Source organism: Ostrea edulis, chromosome 7 (genome assembly GCF_947568905.1).
Source record: "Ostrea edulis chromosome 7, xbOstEdul1.1, whole genome shotgun sequence".
Lineage (NCBI taxonomy): Eukaryota > Metazoa > Mollusca > Bivalvia > Ostreida > Ostreidae > Ostrea > Ostrea edulis.
The window spans coordinates 30,382,150-30,398,945 of NC_079170.1; the positions used below are offsets into that span (position 1 = coordinate 30,382,150).

The 16,796-nt window shown below is 33.6% G+C and overlaps 2 protein-coding genes and 1 long non-coding RNA gene across 3 annotated transcripts in view; 2 read left to right on the forward strand and 1 right to left on the reverse strand.

Moving 5' to 3' along the window:
• The window catches only part of LOC125654652 (uncharacterized), a 534,947-nt gene that overhangs the window by 161,948 nt on the left and 356,203 nt on the right, over positions 1-16,796 (reverse strand). The gene's annotated exons all lie outside the window — the stretch shown is intronic.
• LOC125654656 (GTPase IMAP family member 7-like) overlaps positions 1-16,796 on the forward strand; it is a 662,712-nt gene that overhangs the window by 28,016 nt on the left and 617,900 nt on the right. The gene's annotated exons all lie outside the window — the stretch shown is intronic.
• On the forward strand, positions 1,089-6,635 carry LOC125654651 (uncharacterized). The gene is made up of 3 exons (XR_008796852.1): positions 1,089-1,261; positions 5,946-6,016; positions 6,479-6,635. It is a non-coding gene; the product is annotated as an uncharacterized LOC125654651 (long non-coding RNA).

Genomic DNA, 16,796 nt, shown 5'->3' on the forward strand with positions numbered 1-16,796 from the left:
ATAAAATTGACGTATGATCTTAGCTTTTATTGAGTATGAATAAAATTGAGGGGAATGGCCTAATATCTGGACTACCTCTTAAATGCAATCAGTGTCACCGTCTTTGTATCGTTGGGGAATTCAGATTTTTCTTTTTGGGGGCAGCAGTTGACCGATATCATTACGGATGCTGTTCGATCTATGGCCCGCTACTCCGAAATGAATTTTTGCATACACAAGCGTGAAAAGGTGAAGATATGGCTCCTGATGTGCATAATAAGCGCTTCGTTCTAAATTTATGTTCAATATGCAAGGTGAAGATAACGAACAGTGATCAATCTCATAACTCCTATAAGCAATACAAAATAGATAGTTGGGCAAACACGGACCCCTGGACACACCAGAGGTGGGATCAGGTGCCTAGGAGGAGTAAGCATCCCCTGTTGACCGGTCACACCCGCCGTGAGCCCTATATCCTGATCAGGTAAACGGAGTTATCCGCAGTCAAAATCAGTGTGTCAAGAACGGCTTAACAATCGGTATGAAACACGTCAGACAATATTTGACCCAATGCGAGGTTGTATTGACGAGCTAGATCGTTATAACGACCATATAATTTGAGAAATGCTGACTTCAATCGAGACTGTTGAAATCCCTGTACCATCAACTTGTTTGTCAGTAGTTTACCTCGATTTAAAAACTGACTATACCCAGAACAAGCTCTTGCATATCGAATCAGTTGAGATATATAAACACCATATGCAGGTGATAATGGAATATTGTTACACAAATATGGGAAGTTGGCGATGGAGAAGCTGAAATCATCCCGTTTGTCATACAGTTGAGTTGTCAGTTTGCCGTTAATGTCTACTTTCAATAAAATATCTAAGTATGGAGCAGAAGTGGACGACTCTGTGGTGTCCTTTATTTCGAGCTCACAGTGATATATCAAATCGACATATGAATGAAAGCTATCATGGTTAATAGACAAAACGCCATCTATATATCTAAATAATTACATGTAGACTCTTGTCCCTTGCTTTCAAATACCACAAACGACACTTTTACAGAATATCATTTTCTCATCGCGTTGTTTTGTAACTAAAGATAAAATGCGGCATAACATAGCATGTCATTCGACCCGAATACGCTTTCATAATTTTATCATTTCTTCCGGGTAGAACATTTCTAAACTTGTTGAGGTGATTCAGTGTTTCTATAAACGTAACAAAAGTGATGGTTTACATTGCCAGATGGATCGCTGGTGGTAGTAGAAACTAAGGTAAGTGGGATATCACTAGACATATTTTTTTATGATCACTCTCTTATTGCCTCCTTCCATACCCGGAAGACAGCAAATTGATCAGCATTCTTCCCCAAATGAACGCTGGCAACATGTAAAAATCTATTTTTAACCATGTTATTCGACCATTTAATAGTCACTGAATGTGGAAAAATTGACTTCAATTTTATCTTCACCTATGAGTAACACTATCATGTGAAACAAAAGCTTCAGTTTTACCAAAGAGACAATATTTCTGAAATTGTTTATCTGTAGGTGTATCTGAAATATTATATTTAATGAAATTCCCATTCCATAATTATTTTGTTATGTGTATTATGCATTCTAATATCAGAAACTACGTTATGTAAATATCTTATTCGAAGCGAATCGTCGGTGAATGAATTAGATAAATAAACGGCCAACAATTCTTACAGAAAGGAAAATAGAATGTAGATATCAGGATTACATTTCAGTTTTAACTTGATTTAATTGAAAATATTTGAGATTATAAACTGCAGTGCCCCACGCCAGCAAAAGCGCTTCATGAAGTATACCAGCGTGCTATTTCCTCATGTATTCTCAATAAATAAAGTTTATTTCTTACGTATACAATATTATAATACACGTATCAGCTAGCTGTATTAAGATTCATCAATAGAGCATTCTTATACATTGCACTTCTGTATTTGGATCAAGGGTGTTTTCTTATTCAATAAAGCGGTGTTTTGAATACAGTAACTGGTAATTTGATAAACACATGCATGATTTAGCTAGAAAAATATACACGGACCTGGAGGTTATAAAACTTTTACCGTACTTATACTCAAACTCAGCCATGTTGTTTTTGTAAAATTCTGAGCAAGCTCCAAAACGTACTCGAAAAATCGTGAGCATGTACTCTATTTGAGTGTGATAATGATTTTTTAAACGTATTATAACCTTCACTTTTGAGTATGAGTACGATTTAGAGCACGGAGTTTGAGTATGAAAATGTGTTCAAAAACGTTTTATAACCTTTAGGCCTGGTGTTGTTGAAATTCTCCCTGTTCATAAATAAGATGTATGATCGGATTTGGTTTTGAATTTATAACGGAATTGGCTTAATACCATTGGATATTTGTGACTATTTTCTATGCAGGCACGTAGAACTAGGAGATAGGAGAGGGAATAACCCCACCCTTTTGTCAACATTGATGTTTTCTTTTAATTTTACATACAAATTAAGATATATTAGTTGTATGTCCCCTTTTAGTACAGTGGTTATAAATTTTAAAAAATGTGTCCAATATTCTGATATCATTGATTAATCTTTATCGAGTGACATTTTCATGGGGACGAAATTTCTAAGTTAAAGTAAACTTGTCTTGGTCAAGGAGGATCTAAGATAAACGACAATCCTCCTTTATAGAAAATGATAGTTTTGCTTTATTTAATATGTTCGTTTATACTATCATATCAGAAAACACAAACTGTGATAAGGTCTTTCTACCAAAGCCTACTGCGCTTTTTTTCCCCAAATGATAAGAGTAATTCAAGTTCTGTTGTCTAAGAGCATTTATAAAAATGCAAACAATAGAAATTATTGAACAGTGTAACAGGAAACTAACATACATTACAACTGTGCTATGTAAAACAATAAACCAATAAAAGTACATACAACTATAAGTCCAAATAGCATAACTAGACCTCATATAATGAAAACATACTTAACCATAAACTGGCAAAAACGTATGCATATTGTTTGTGTCTTATGCAAGGTATGTGTTTTTTGTCTTTCCTTTTATATCAAGTATTCATATTTGGATACTAATTTTAGATGTTATTTTATGTTTTTGTGTTTTTAATGCAGAACCACCACGGAAACTAGCTATACGCTAAGTTGTGTCACCCTGGATAAATAAATGCCATTACTGTTATTACCGGGTATTATCATTATTGATGATTATCATGGGACTATAATATGCCACAAACAAGCAGGTTTGGACACATTCGTTTGTCAGTATTAGCCTCTTTATGTATCCATTCAGATTAAAGCGACATTTGATACTTTTTTTTGCCAGACTAAGAGTCTTGTATGTTTTAGTTTTCTTTTTTTAAAATAAATTTTCATAAATTCAATATTCATATCGTAGAGTCATCTGGTCAAAACATCGCTTTAAACAATATCTGTCAAAAAATGGAGCTTTGAGATGTTTTGTATTTCATCTTTAAAAAATCCAAGATAAGCTGCGGATTTCATAGGTGATATTGAAGTACGCAGAGTTGGTGAACCCCAGCCTGTCTCAAACGTAATGAACGATTTTGAAAAAAAATTGAAAATAGGGATGTTTTTAAACTAATCCATTACATGCATTCCACTACAAAAGTAAATCTAAGTTTGCCATGTTAAATTTGTAAGCTCTGTTTAACGTTTGGAAGTACATGTACATCTTCTAAGGCGTCTGTGTTACAATAGATGATGTCTATCTTTGTGCTTTTTAAATATGGATATGGCTTTTGGTTTTTCAAACGAATATGGGCTATCGTATGAAAATATTTATGCTTGTACGTAAGGCTGATTATTCGCTATTTTGTGGATGATTAGTGGAAATCCCCAATTTACCCGAGTGGGTTTTATTTTAGAATTTTGCATTTGGCAATGGATCAATCGTGTTTATGCATGTAAACATCTTGAAAAGATCTTATGTGAAATGGACCTTCACTGGATTCATTGACAATGATTCCAATCATATGACAACTGCATAAAGGCTAAATGGCTAAGGTATTCATAGAATACAAAACGAGGATAATTTTCTTGTCATGATAGGCGTTTTTCAGCTCTCCAATTTCTTGTTTTCAATGAACAAGGTATGCATTCGAATGAAATATGAAGGTTGGTCACGCACTGGCATAGACAATATGATATGTATACCAGAAATAAATTATTCATAAACGCTGAAGACAGAAAGAGGCAAAAATGGTTTAAAATCATACAACCAATGTTGACGTTGATTATAAATATGCCTTTACCGGTATTCTATCATATATCGAAGACGCATGTCTCGGAAACAAAATGAATTTGAATTTGAACTTTCATGTTAAACATTAACGACTTTTATTTTGACATACTACAATGCGCGGAGAATGTATGAAAATATGTCAAATGAGAAAAATGTTACCCCGGAAGGTAGAGAATAGTTTAAGTAAATAGTTTGTAAAATGTCTTTCAAGTGAATCCAGTTTTACTGGATATAGTTTATTCAAGCTGGAACTTGAAAGATATATTGGCACGCTGTTTTTGGTTATATTTAGATCTAAAACTTCATAGTTATTTCGGATTTCAAACATTTCGGTTGAGCATCACTGAAGAGACATTATTTGTCGAAATGCGCATCTGGTGCATCAAAATTTGTACCGTATAAGTTTTACATTAGAAACGTATTTGTTCATGACCAGAGAGTACATATATACCTGACACGTGATATGGGGTGGTAAAAAGGTGAAAAATAGCACATCATATGTTTACAGTCATGCAGTTTACTTGTTAATTAAGAAATGCGTCGATTTAACACGTTAGAGGACATCTACTGTTATTTCTGTCTGGAATATGACGATATCCTTAACTATCCTATCTAAATAAATGCATTAAGGCTTTCTATATCATGTGCGTGTGGAAAATACTGTTTGATATCATTATGTTTATTATACTTTCCCAGCGTCAAAATGCTTTTTGTCAGAAAGACATGGACCAACTGCAATGATATATTTGACCTTGAAAATTAGATAAAGGTCATAGGTCAAGGTTGTGAAGAAAATATTGAAATTAGGAATCATTTTATATTCTCTTTCCTGTGTAAAATACCCTTATATCGACAATCTAATCGATTTGAATATAACAGTATCACTTCAACACTCTGAAAGTTGAACCTTCACTGAATTATAGCGCATTCAATAAAAAGAAAATTGTTTTGCTACTTTTAATAAGCTATATATCATAGAGTCACAAAACCCTGAAGACTACGCTAATAAAGTCACGTTTAAACACTTTGTATCAGTAAGAAATTATTCTAAAGGATCCGAAGACCCTTATCAAGTATGATGGTGTGTTTAACGTCCCTCTTGAGAATATTTCACTTATATAGAGTTGCCTGATGTAAAAAAAAAAAAAAAAAAAATAAAATATTGCCATAGAAATATATATACCAAATATGAAAGCTCTATCTTAAATAGTTCAAAAAATATTGAATAGGCCAGATTGGTGCTGGACACTGACATACAAGTGCGGTAGGTTAGATTTTTTATCAAAAGTACAAATCTATAAAATATTGACAAACGACCAATAATATTGATCTTGTTTAGGAACCCAATAACTGATTTGAGATTCCTTTAGAGGTGAGGACTATGTTACAATGTAATGCAGGTGAGCTTTTGTGTCACAGTACCGTCTTGTCTGTTTGAGGTCTGTGATATATGAATGATATAACATTTTGTAAAAGAGCGAGGTGAAGAAAATGAACAGTGATCAATCTCGTGAATCCCACAATGTAAGGAGAATTTTAGTTCATAGTGAAGTCATAAAAACATGCAGTATAATCATTTTATTGATTTTATTGATAATTCAGCTAATTTGATGTGTACTGCTGAAGTTTCCAACGTAAGGGAAATGAAAAAACATTTTCACTCTGATATTTTCTTTCTACAGCATCCAAGTATGCCGAGATAGCAAGGACAAAGAAGCGATATGACGGGGAAAACGTGAAAGTTAGATACAAAGTAATGTTTTGTCTTTATCGTTCTTTAAAAGAAAGAGAGAGAGAGAGAGAGAGAGAGAGAGAGAGAGAGAGAGAGAGAGAGCACCTGAAAACCCAACAATACCCTACTTTCTTAAAGTGTCGGATCTAAAATGATACAAGGCCAGACATTTTCTTTTCTATTAAATCACTGAAAATGCCACGACAGTTGAAATAAATCAACGAAATATAAATCTCAGTATAACTTTGAAATATGAAATATGGCTTGTAGGCGAATTTAAACCTGGACGAAATGAAAATCCCATCTGTAGATCAAATATTTATATTTGGTCGTTATGAAGATGCTTTAGTTGAAAGTAATAAATGGATTTGTTTTTGCTGTTTTAATTCACCTTTTTAGGGTAAGTGGGAAAATAAAACAGAAGCGAAATCTACTTCGTGTACAGTAATATATACTTATTGATAAGTCATTGTTATTTTGTAGGTTAATCATATAGAGTTTTCTGGAGCCAAAAAGGCAATCTGCTATTCAACATATGGATACTACGAGGATTAACCCTTTCTCTACCGTATCGGTCAATTTGACCGATGGCGCGTAAAAACAGGACTACGCAAAAGGAGTGCCTCTAAATCTTTGACATTACGGCCATAAGATATATACTTTATATATCATATTTTTGGAAATTTTCTCTATTTTTTAAATATGTAAAAACCAATTGACTAAGAAAAGCCATTAGATTAACAAAAGCATTTAAAGCAAAGGATGGCTTCGTCTAAATATTAGGCGAATGCTTTGTCGCAAGGTCATTTTCCCCCTCGATATGATTTTTTTTATTTCCCTTATGAATGCAATATTTTTTATATTTTTGAAAAGCATATATTCCCTGCTTTCAGAAGATATAAAAATTATTTTTAATGCCTTGCAAAGTTATAAGAAAATAGCAATTTTTTGCACATGTACGTTTTCTTACGATTTTATTTCTCAATGATTAAACAGATCTGCATTTTACGTATACTTATATATAGAAATAGGGAAAAGTAAATACAGCCGCTAAAAGTAGAGGAAATTTCCTTTTTGATGGGCCCTTATTCGTGTTATAATTCTCGGTAGTTTTTATATTACGATAAAATAAAATTGGGACATGCTGTGCAGTTTTCTTTAAAATTAACGACAAAACGTCGTCGCTGAAAGCAATCGACGCGCGTCGCACTATAAAGTGGTGAAAACTATTTGTATTGTCCTCTATTAGTAAATTCAGTACCTTTTGATACACTACAACAATATACATATATGTATGAAATAATCAGTCAGGTTATCTCTGCTTTTTTTCAAAAAGCTTAAAACCAGTATTGGTATATAACAGTTACACAACATACAAACACCTATTGAGAATGTTACATCGGCAAAGTAAATTTTTAAAAAAGATAAATAAACTACTTCAAATTCAGATATAAACGCTATATTTGTTCAGAATAGTAACAGTAATATTTTTTCCCTGCCAAAGAAAGAAAACAAAAAAGAATTTCGCATATAGCCTATACACTTATTTTTCCGTGATCCGGATCGTGGGCTCCGCGGGGTTTTCTGAAAGTGTACACCGGGAACACACGTGTTTCCGTTTCAACGAAAACAACACAGTTTCACTGTGATTGTCACAGCGAACGCTTGTATTTTACATCTTTAAAACGACCTGATGTCAGAAGAAGAAGATGACCTGGATATCCTGTTGCAGGATGACCCAAACGATCATGCATTCAGTATAAACATGTACATGTGATGTAAGTTGATGTAGCCACATAGGCCGACTAGAAAGGAAAAAAATAAATGCGGTTTTGTCATGTTATGAAAAATTCACGATTAATTAACCGTGATTTGATGCCATAATTTGACGTTTCATGAAAGAAAATATTTATATTTTATTATATCTAAACCAAGTGAATAACACCCAATTGTTTAGTAAGAACTGACATCATTTAATCCGTCCTGGTCCGGCATTGATCAGTCTGATTACACCCCCCCCAGATTTATCTCCTTACCTGACGCGCGAGTGTAAGAAGTGGGTGGATTTAGTGTGCAATGAGAAGGGGGATGGGGTGGTTTTAATCAGACTGGGCATTCATGACCGCTGGTGAGAAAGCTATTTTTTCAAGATTTTTCCAGGTTTATAAAAAAATTATCTTTATATGAAAAGAAATCACAATCTGTTAGAAAAACACATTTTACATTATTGTACCGGTAATGATAGAATTTATTATCATAATTTGAATTATTTTCTTCATATTATAACAGAAATAAAAACAAAATGTGTGTTTGGGCCAAAATGGGGGGGGGGGGGGTGTAACACCAATCAAAGTGATTATGACAGGCTAATGAAAAATCATATTGATTTCTCTTTTATCCAAATGCATGTATTTTACATACACTTAGTAGCTTATGACCATGAATTACATGTGATCCATACATGCTGGTGCTGGTATGGTATGAGCTGATGGGCATGTGTCTCCTTCTTGCCTAGATTTTTCTCTAATTTCGACTGAATCCACACCCCATCAGGTAACATGGAAGGGGATTTAGACACTGTGTACCACGAAGAACCAATTCAATTCTACTTTTATATCTGGGGTCATTCGCTTTCCCTCAGAGTTAAAGTATTTTCGCTGGACCCTGTAGGTTTTAACCTGAATTTCTTCAGTATTTGCCCCCATGTACATGCTAAGCATAATGCTGACACCTACATGATGCATATCTTTTTTTCATTACACCCTTTGCTACACTCGCATTGTATAATGAAATAGTCCATTCATTTCTAACACATGTATGCAATCCCTTACCAAATGTCACTTCAAATACAGGACATCTCTATCTTTAAATAAATTTGAGCTGTATTTAAGTGCGAAACTGTCCCTTGCTACCATGAAACTTATATTTTGTTTTAAAACATAAGCCAACAATTCTTAATTGTAATTTCTTTTCATCTTTAAAAAGGGTATTGACATCCCAATATTTAGTGGGAAGGTCCCAGGTATCATCCGCTAGTGACAGTCTACTGGCAAATCCAGACATGCATTGGAAGGATGTTGATGTGGAGGACACAGGGACACCTGATCCAAGAACTGTTATATTTTATTCGGAGTGACAACCTGGCTTTCAGTTGGTATGACTCTTTGAGGTTGAATATAGGGTTAAATCCGTATACATTTTGTTCACATTCAAATGAACCCAGATGACGTTATGATACACTGATATGCATGTACCATTTTACTGTTTTTTACTGCATTACTAGGTATCACATACATACAAAAAGAGACACAACACGGGAAATCATTATAGCAAATGATTATTCTGTTTCTAATTAAAAGGTATGACAAGTTTTCTAAATGCTGACAAATAAGGTATGGTGACCAATACTGATTAATAATTATTTGCAATTTCCTTTCAGATATGGGACCCGTTTATTCAGAGAACTGCAGATTTTATGAAACTGTTTTGACAGAAGATTTAGTTTTCTCCATCTGTGTTGCCATCAACCATTATGCTGAGATGGTCATATCTAGAGGGAAGGATCGTCATATGCTTCCCAAGGAAGTTCACAGCCTCTCACTGAAGAGGATACTAGTTTTAAAAAAACGATATTGTGACAGTGATTTCCAGTTTAAAACGAGTAATAAAATGCATAATAAAAATATTACCTTTACCAAAATTAATCTGGCTGCACATCTAACACATTTATTAAATGTGTACTGAATTACCTCAGATGCAAGGTGAATATAAAATTTCATAATTAAATTTTCAGAGGGCCTTGAATATAGAAAACATTTACAGAGTCAATTGAGTATTCGAAAGCTCTGACAATACATTAGTATTTAGGGCCCAGTATTAAGAAACCCCCCCCCCCCCCCGATTTTTGTGCATTATCTTATACATGTCTGCTGTGAAGTTCCAGTCGATAGACAGATATTGGTCAATGCATGCCCCTATCGGAACAACCCAGTATCAAGAATTGTATCTAAAAATATTTTTGTTAAATATGATGCAAGTACATTTCAATCTAGTGATTGAAAGTAAGTGGGGATCCGGGTTAGAATAGGTCCTCAGTATCCCTTGCTTGTCGTAGAAGGCGACTAAATGGTGCGGTCCTTTGGATGAGACCGCAAAAACCGAGGTCCCATGTCACAGCAGGTGTGGCACGATAAAAATCCCTCCCTGCTTAAAGACCATAGTGCCGAGCATAGGCCTAAATTTTGCAACCCTTCAACGGTAGTGATGACGTCTCCATATGAGTGAAATATTCTCAAGAGGGACGTTAAATTATATTCAATCAATCATTCGTATATGTTGAACTTGGGGAGGAAAAACGGGAGTACTTTTTGATAACATTTGATAAGGTGTTGTTGCTTAGAAACCAAATATATTTGAATACAAATTTTTTTTAATTTTAGATTAACAATAAAAATCTTTGTTTTAATGTTACAATACTTACTCCATTTAGTGGAACATACTGGAAAAACGTCATATTAGAAAATGATGGATATGTATATAAAGTACGAAGTTTCCATTTTATGACCATTGACCTTAATTCTCTTCATCATATTTTTTGTTAAAAACCCTTTAAAATGATTAAGATCTATTTTAAGATTATATTTTTAAAATCATGTGACATTTACTAATCATTATGCAATGTAATTATGTTTAAATTGTGTCGAATAGATGCAGAAAGGCAAATTATGGTCAAAATTGTACTAAAAGTGTTGTTACTTAGCAACCAAAAATATTTGTTTTTCAAAAAAATTGATTAATTTGATTGTGGTGTTTTTGTAGTATTTTAAAAGGCACATCAGCTCATGCATTTAGAATTTCCTATTTTTGACTGTAATCTTGTAAAAGGAGTTGTAATATATATATTTTAGAGAAAAAAGATTGCAAAATTGTGCACTTATATGACCTTTGACCCCGTAGACCTCCTTGAGGTCATGGAATACCTTGACAAACTTTATAAGAAATTGTTCCCTGTCCAATTCCTAACAAAATTATATGTCGTATGTTTACCCCAAATCGTGATACACTCAGATTTAAATCGATGTAAAAATATTGTCATGTAGTCTTTAAAAACCTCTAAATTCTGCCGGTAGAGAAAGGGTTAAAAAAGGTTGGTAATACTACTTTGCAGTCTAAAAAAGACAATTTGCATTTTGCCTGAATTATTTGTTTACGACAACGTCAGATGAACATCATATTATTGTAAATCAAAGATGGTTGACCACGTCAGATAAACACTTTACACGCTGAAGGACGTTATTAGCCCTCTATACCGGTTTCCCGACAGCTATCGGAATTTAATGGAATTTTAGATGAACAAAATATAGAGAGGCTCGTTCTTCATGTATGAATCTGCATTATCAAGTAAGATGTGAAGGATAAAAAATGATATGATCAGACTCGCTTTTATTTGGCGTGTATTTTTTAAGACGTTAAAACAATGTGAAGGTCACTTGGTACAAACTTTTTCACTCGGTACAAACTATGTTCTTACCTTTCTCTAACTCCTCCGATCGCACGCTCTGTTTTTTCATCGATCGATGCAAGATGGGGTGGGAGTGAATTTGCCTTTAATATCGTCGATGTCCGAAACCGCATCGACTAAAGCATGACATGTAATTCCGCTTTGTGTCCAATTGATTTTTCTCACCATTACGGAAAATTAAAATATTGTCATCTGCACTTCAACGGTGTCGAGTTTCCCGAAGTATTTAGAGAGATAGTAAAATATATATTCAGTATATATTTCGACTTGCATTAATCTTGTGACCTATAACTTACGGTTACGACATGCTTGATAAAACGGACTTGCCCTTTGTCTTAGATTTAGAAGGGAAAAAAAGACAAGAGTTACGACTGTTTTAGGTCACCTGATCACTCAGGTATCATATTGCTATTGGTCTGCGTTCTTGGCCACCCATTGTCCGTCGCCATGTGTTAACAGTTGAATATTTTTAACTTCTAGATAACTACCATAGCAATCCTTGTCAAATATGGTATGAATCATCTCTGGGATAAGGGAATAGAAATTATAGAATTCAGAACTCCCGCACCCCGGGACTTTAAGGCGGGATAAAAACTGCCAATTTTCAACAATCGTCTTCTCTACAACCGCATATTTTAAAAGGAAAAACCTAAATGCATACTCATGTAGAACAGGAGAGCCTCTACCACAAATATAAATTTCATGATCCCCGGGATAGAGGTTATGACACCAGGGCGGGGCCAAACTTGGTCTATAGTGTTTATGTGTAAACACTGAAACTACATCCTCTTTAATGCTAATGATATTCAATTGAACATAGACATTTTGAAGGAGTAGCTAGCCCCTTACCATGATCCCAAGGGTAGGTGTTTTGGTACCAGGGTGGGGCCAAATTTGTTATAGTGATTATTGTCCTTAACGTTTCAAAGATTCTTTAATTTTGTTGACACTGTATAAAAACTAAATTTATATTTAGGAAAAGCACAAAGGAATGTACCAAAACTGTGATTTTTGCAACCCAGGGGTTCTAATACTGTTCTCAAGTTTTTCTAGCATACTTGTTTAATTGTTAGCTCACAAGAACAAATGTCGGAAACTCATGATCATGATTCCGGTGTCGGTGACGTCACCATAAAAGGGAAACACTTTAACATTAGCTGTATCTTTTGAACCAAAATGAATAGTGCTTTGACATTTCAGATATAAGTGCCTCATGGCCAGGCCTTGTATTTGCAACCAAGACTATTGACCTTGGACTTTGACCAGCTTTTCAAAAAACATTAAATTCGGCTGTATATTTTAAACAAAGCGAAAGTTTACATATAGATTTTTTCATTTGGTACTTGACCTAGTGACCTTGATCTTGGACTTTGACATACTTTCCAAAAATTTAACCTTGAATATATATTTTGAATCACACTTCCCGGCGAGCTAAGTTGTTATCTGACAATTCTTGTTATGGCATCATTGCTTGTTGTATCCAAAGTATATGCCTAATGATTTAACACAAATATTTCTATTCTAACACCATGTATGAAATGCCATCATCATAAATATTGATAAGCATATTAGCTAATATCCACTTTGTTGAATCCAGGATTAATCTTTGGACCAGCAACAATACTAAATTCATGATTAGTTTTCAATATATTTCTCGATGATTGTGGGCCTTGTACCAAACATGTACAGTCGTCATCATGTTGAACATTTTTCATATCCCTAATGGCATCTTTATTGAAAGTTACCCCATGCATATCATTCCGTTTCTTTTTTTTTATTACTATTATTTCAATCACAAAAAATAAAAGCAAAATTCCGATATAGGCTATCCTTGCTTGATTCCACAATGCATCTTACATGAATTGGATATCCAAATATTGGTTTATTCTTATCTGATAAATGGGATCAATGAAAGGAATATTTACAATATTTTCTAATCTTTTAAACAACTAATTGTATTCTATAGGATAAAATGCTTCCTCAAACTCGAGATGTAGTAAAATTCCATTGAACACATTATACAGACAATGCTCAAAGATATCTGAGATTAATCGTGCGTTTTCACCAGAGTATCGATGTAGTAAAATTCCATTGAACACATTATGCAGACAATGCTCAAAGATATCTGAGATTAATCGTGCGCTTTCACCAGAGTATCTACCAATTATATTCGCTTTTTGTATATTTTCTCTATGTAGTTTAGAACAATAATTAAATTGATGGTTGGTTGGTTGTATATTGTTCACGTCACACTCCAGAATTATTTACTCATATGGAGACGTCACCATTGCCGGTGAAGGGGCGCAAACTTTAGGCCTATGTTCTGCGCTTACGGTCTTTGAGCAGGAATAGATCTGTATCGTGTCGCATTTACTTTGACACGGGACCTTGGATTTTGCGGTCTCATCCAAAGGACCGCCCTATTTAGTCGCCTCATATATAAAGCAAGAGGTACTGAGGGCCTATTCTAACCCGAATTCCCACTTGAGATTCAATTGAAAATGACAGCTATTAAAATATATATATTTTTTATTTTGTATTGCCTATTGGGGTTATGTGGTTTATCACTGTTCTTTATCTCCACCTTTCACTCAATAGATAATTCACAGTATTTAACCGTTGAAAATGTCATAAATAACCCATTTTACAGTTTGAATTATTTTCATTAACAACCATCATAGTCCTATCTTTTTTGTCTTTCCAGTTAAGATCCAATAATCAAGTTAAAGAGAAACGTTTCAAATATTTGTTGAGAATTTCTACACTTTTGTTAATATTTACGTAGTGGAGTTAACAATTTTAGAAAGTCTCTACATCAAATCAAATTAATTAAATTCATTGCAGTTTGTTTGATTTATTTCAATATTCTCTTGAAAAGTTCGCATTATTTGGAACTAAAGGTAGATTATTGTAAGAATTTGTACATTAAATTTTAGATATATTAAAAATTGTCTACCTGCAATGAAAAAAAAAACAAAAAAAAAAAAAAACAAAAAAAAAACGGCTTCGATATCAATATTTTTTTTTTCTAATAAATAAAACAGACACCTAAAGAATTAAAAACAAAACAGTGGTGTTTTAACCATATCATCTAGAATCATAGAAAGCTTCATGAACACTAACAAAATGTGTTTCCTGTTAGCAACATTTTACGTCTCTGCAAATTCAAAAGTATTACATTTTAAACATTTATCTATTTAAAAGCCTCTTGTGTTTGATAATTGAAAAGGTATTGTTTTGTTGAATAATTTAGAACAATGTTTCAGATTGCTTTACCTTGAAATTCAATCCCCTGTTCCATTTTTCTTATTATTTTTTATTTCCTGCAGAAACTTGTCAAGCCGGTGTATTGGCCGTCTGGCCGGGGGCATCCCGGAACAGATCATATGTACTTGCCGGTATTTTCGTTTTTGATGGATCCGCCTTGCTTGTTTTGTCCGGACCATTGACAAGTTTCGGTATGGAATGTGTCACCTAGATCTAAACCTGATCTGTAATATATGTCCATCAACTACACTCTTCACAGAGACAGAAAACAATCAAAGATGCATACTCAAAACATTTACAAATTTTTATCGTATTTTTTTCTATTTATTTGAAAAGAAAAAAATAATACACCCTTTATGTGATAATATTGTTTTTCTGATTTTTCTTGTTTGTTTTCTAATTTGCAATGCGTTTGGTATTTGTACATTTTACAAACAATAACAGATATCAATAGATTCAAAAATAAGGTTTTGTTAACGCATATTTATCCGACCCATTAAGTAGAATATTATATTCGGGATTTTGACATTCCTTTTATACTTTTAATCCATTCTGGCAATATGTTAAGTTCTTTTTCATATTCAGCCAATCGTCTGGCATAATCTGCGATAGAATTAATGATAAAGATGAAGTTCTGTCACTAATTGAAAGAGCGAGCGTCTCTGTATTGAAGATCGTTTAAAATAAGTTATTTGAGGTTCTCATTTTCAGCTATATCAATATCACCAGTAATAATATGTTAAGCTGGACTATAGATGAATGAAACAAAGAACAAGAAGACGTAGGTGGATTAATTATAAAATGGTCGATATCTAGGCACTGAAAAGTTTTTTTTATAATTAAAAAGTGTGGATGCTATAGTAGAAGTATATTTGTAGGAAATACAGGAAGAATACTTGCGCTAGAAATGTGCTGGAATATAAGACTGAACTTGTTTATGACGAAGGATGCTGATTATGTTGATGGCATACATTCCTTTGTATTTGCTTTTTTTTGGAGGGGGGGGGTCTTTCGTATGTTTGTTTTTTGTTGTTATTATTGTTTTTTTTTTAAAGCTTAAGGAACTGGCGGCATGGTTCGGAAAGGATATCATTCTTAATCCGTGGTGGTTTAAAGAGCATGCAATTGGCAACATCCATAATCATAGAGTTCAATATATATTCTGATGTTGAAAAATCCAAATATAGACTAACTTTGGCGTTTTGGAATAACGTATTTTAAACTGTCAATGGAATAGAGTAAAGTTTTGTGCGAATATGACATGGAACTAATTGTCTGTTGACGTAACAAAAGTGAATCAAGCGAGACATCATGTATATTTGGCCTTTTATATGAACGGTGTATATGACTGTGTTTTCATGTTTGAGTATTTAGAAAGTCTCATCACATTCACGTTATTTTCTTGTGGATTCGTCGAATTTCCTACATCGTATACAGTATCATTGCGTCTGTATGGAAATGCAGTACATAGAGTCCTGATTCAGTGATCTTCTTGTTGTCTACAAAAAAGGGTACTTAATGTTGGAATCGTTTGTATGATGGTAATTGTTTTTCTAGAATCCTTAATCTCATGGACAAGATGGAGTTATCATGGGAATTAAAATGTTGATAGAGAAGTTGGTTACCACCATTATTCATTTGAAATCTGTGTCGCGATATTCTTTTACCAATTAAACCGTTAGTTCTTCCTACATAATTAAGCCACATACGGTACACTCAATAAAGTAGACATCATTAGAAGATTTAGAAGTCAAATTATCAAAGGTTTCGTTTCAGAAACTACGTCCGGTGAGAGTTATATTAAATGAATATTTACAACTTTTTACAGAACATTTCTAGATCGAACACATGAGATATGTAAAGAAATCATTGAAATAAATCTTAAAGGAACATAAAAATCTTTAATTTGGGTATATGCATTTTCATATTTGTACCAAAACTGATTATTTGATGACTGTGCAAATGACAAATCTTTGATATCTCGAATGATAGTCCGTGGGACACCAACCAACC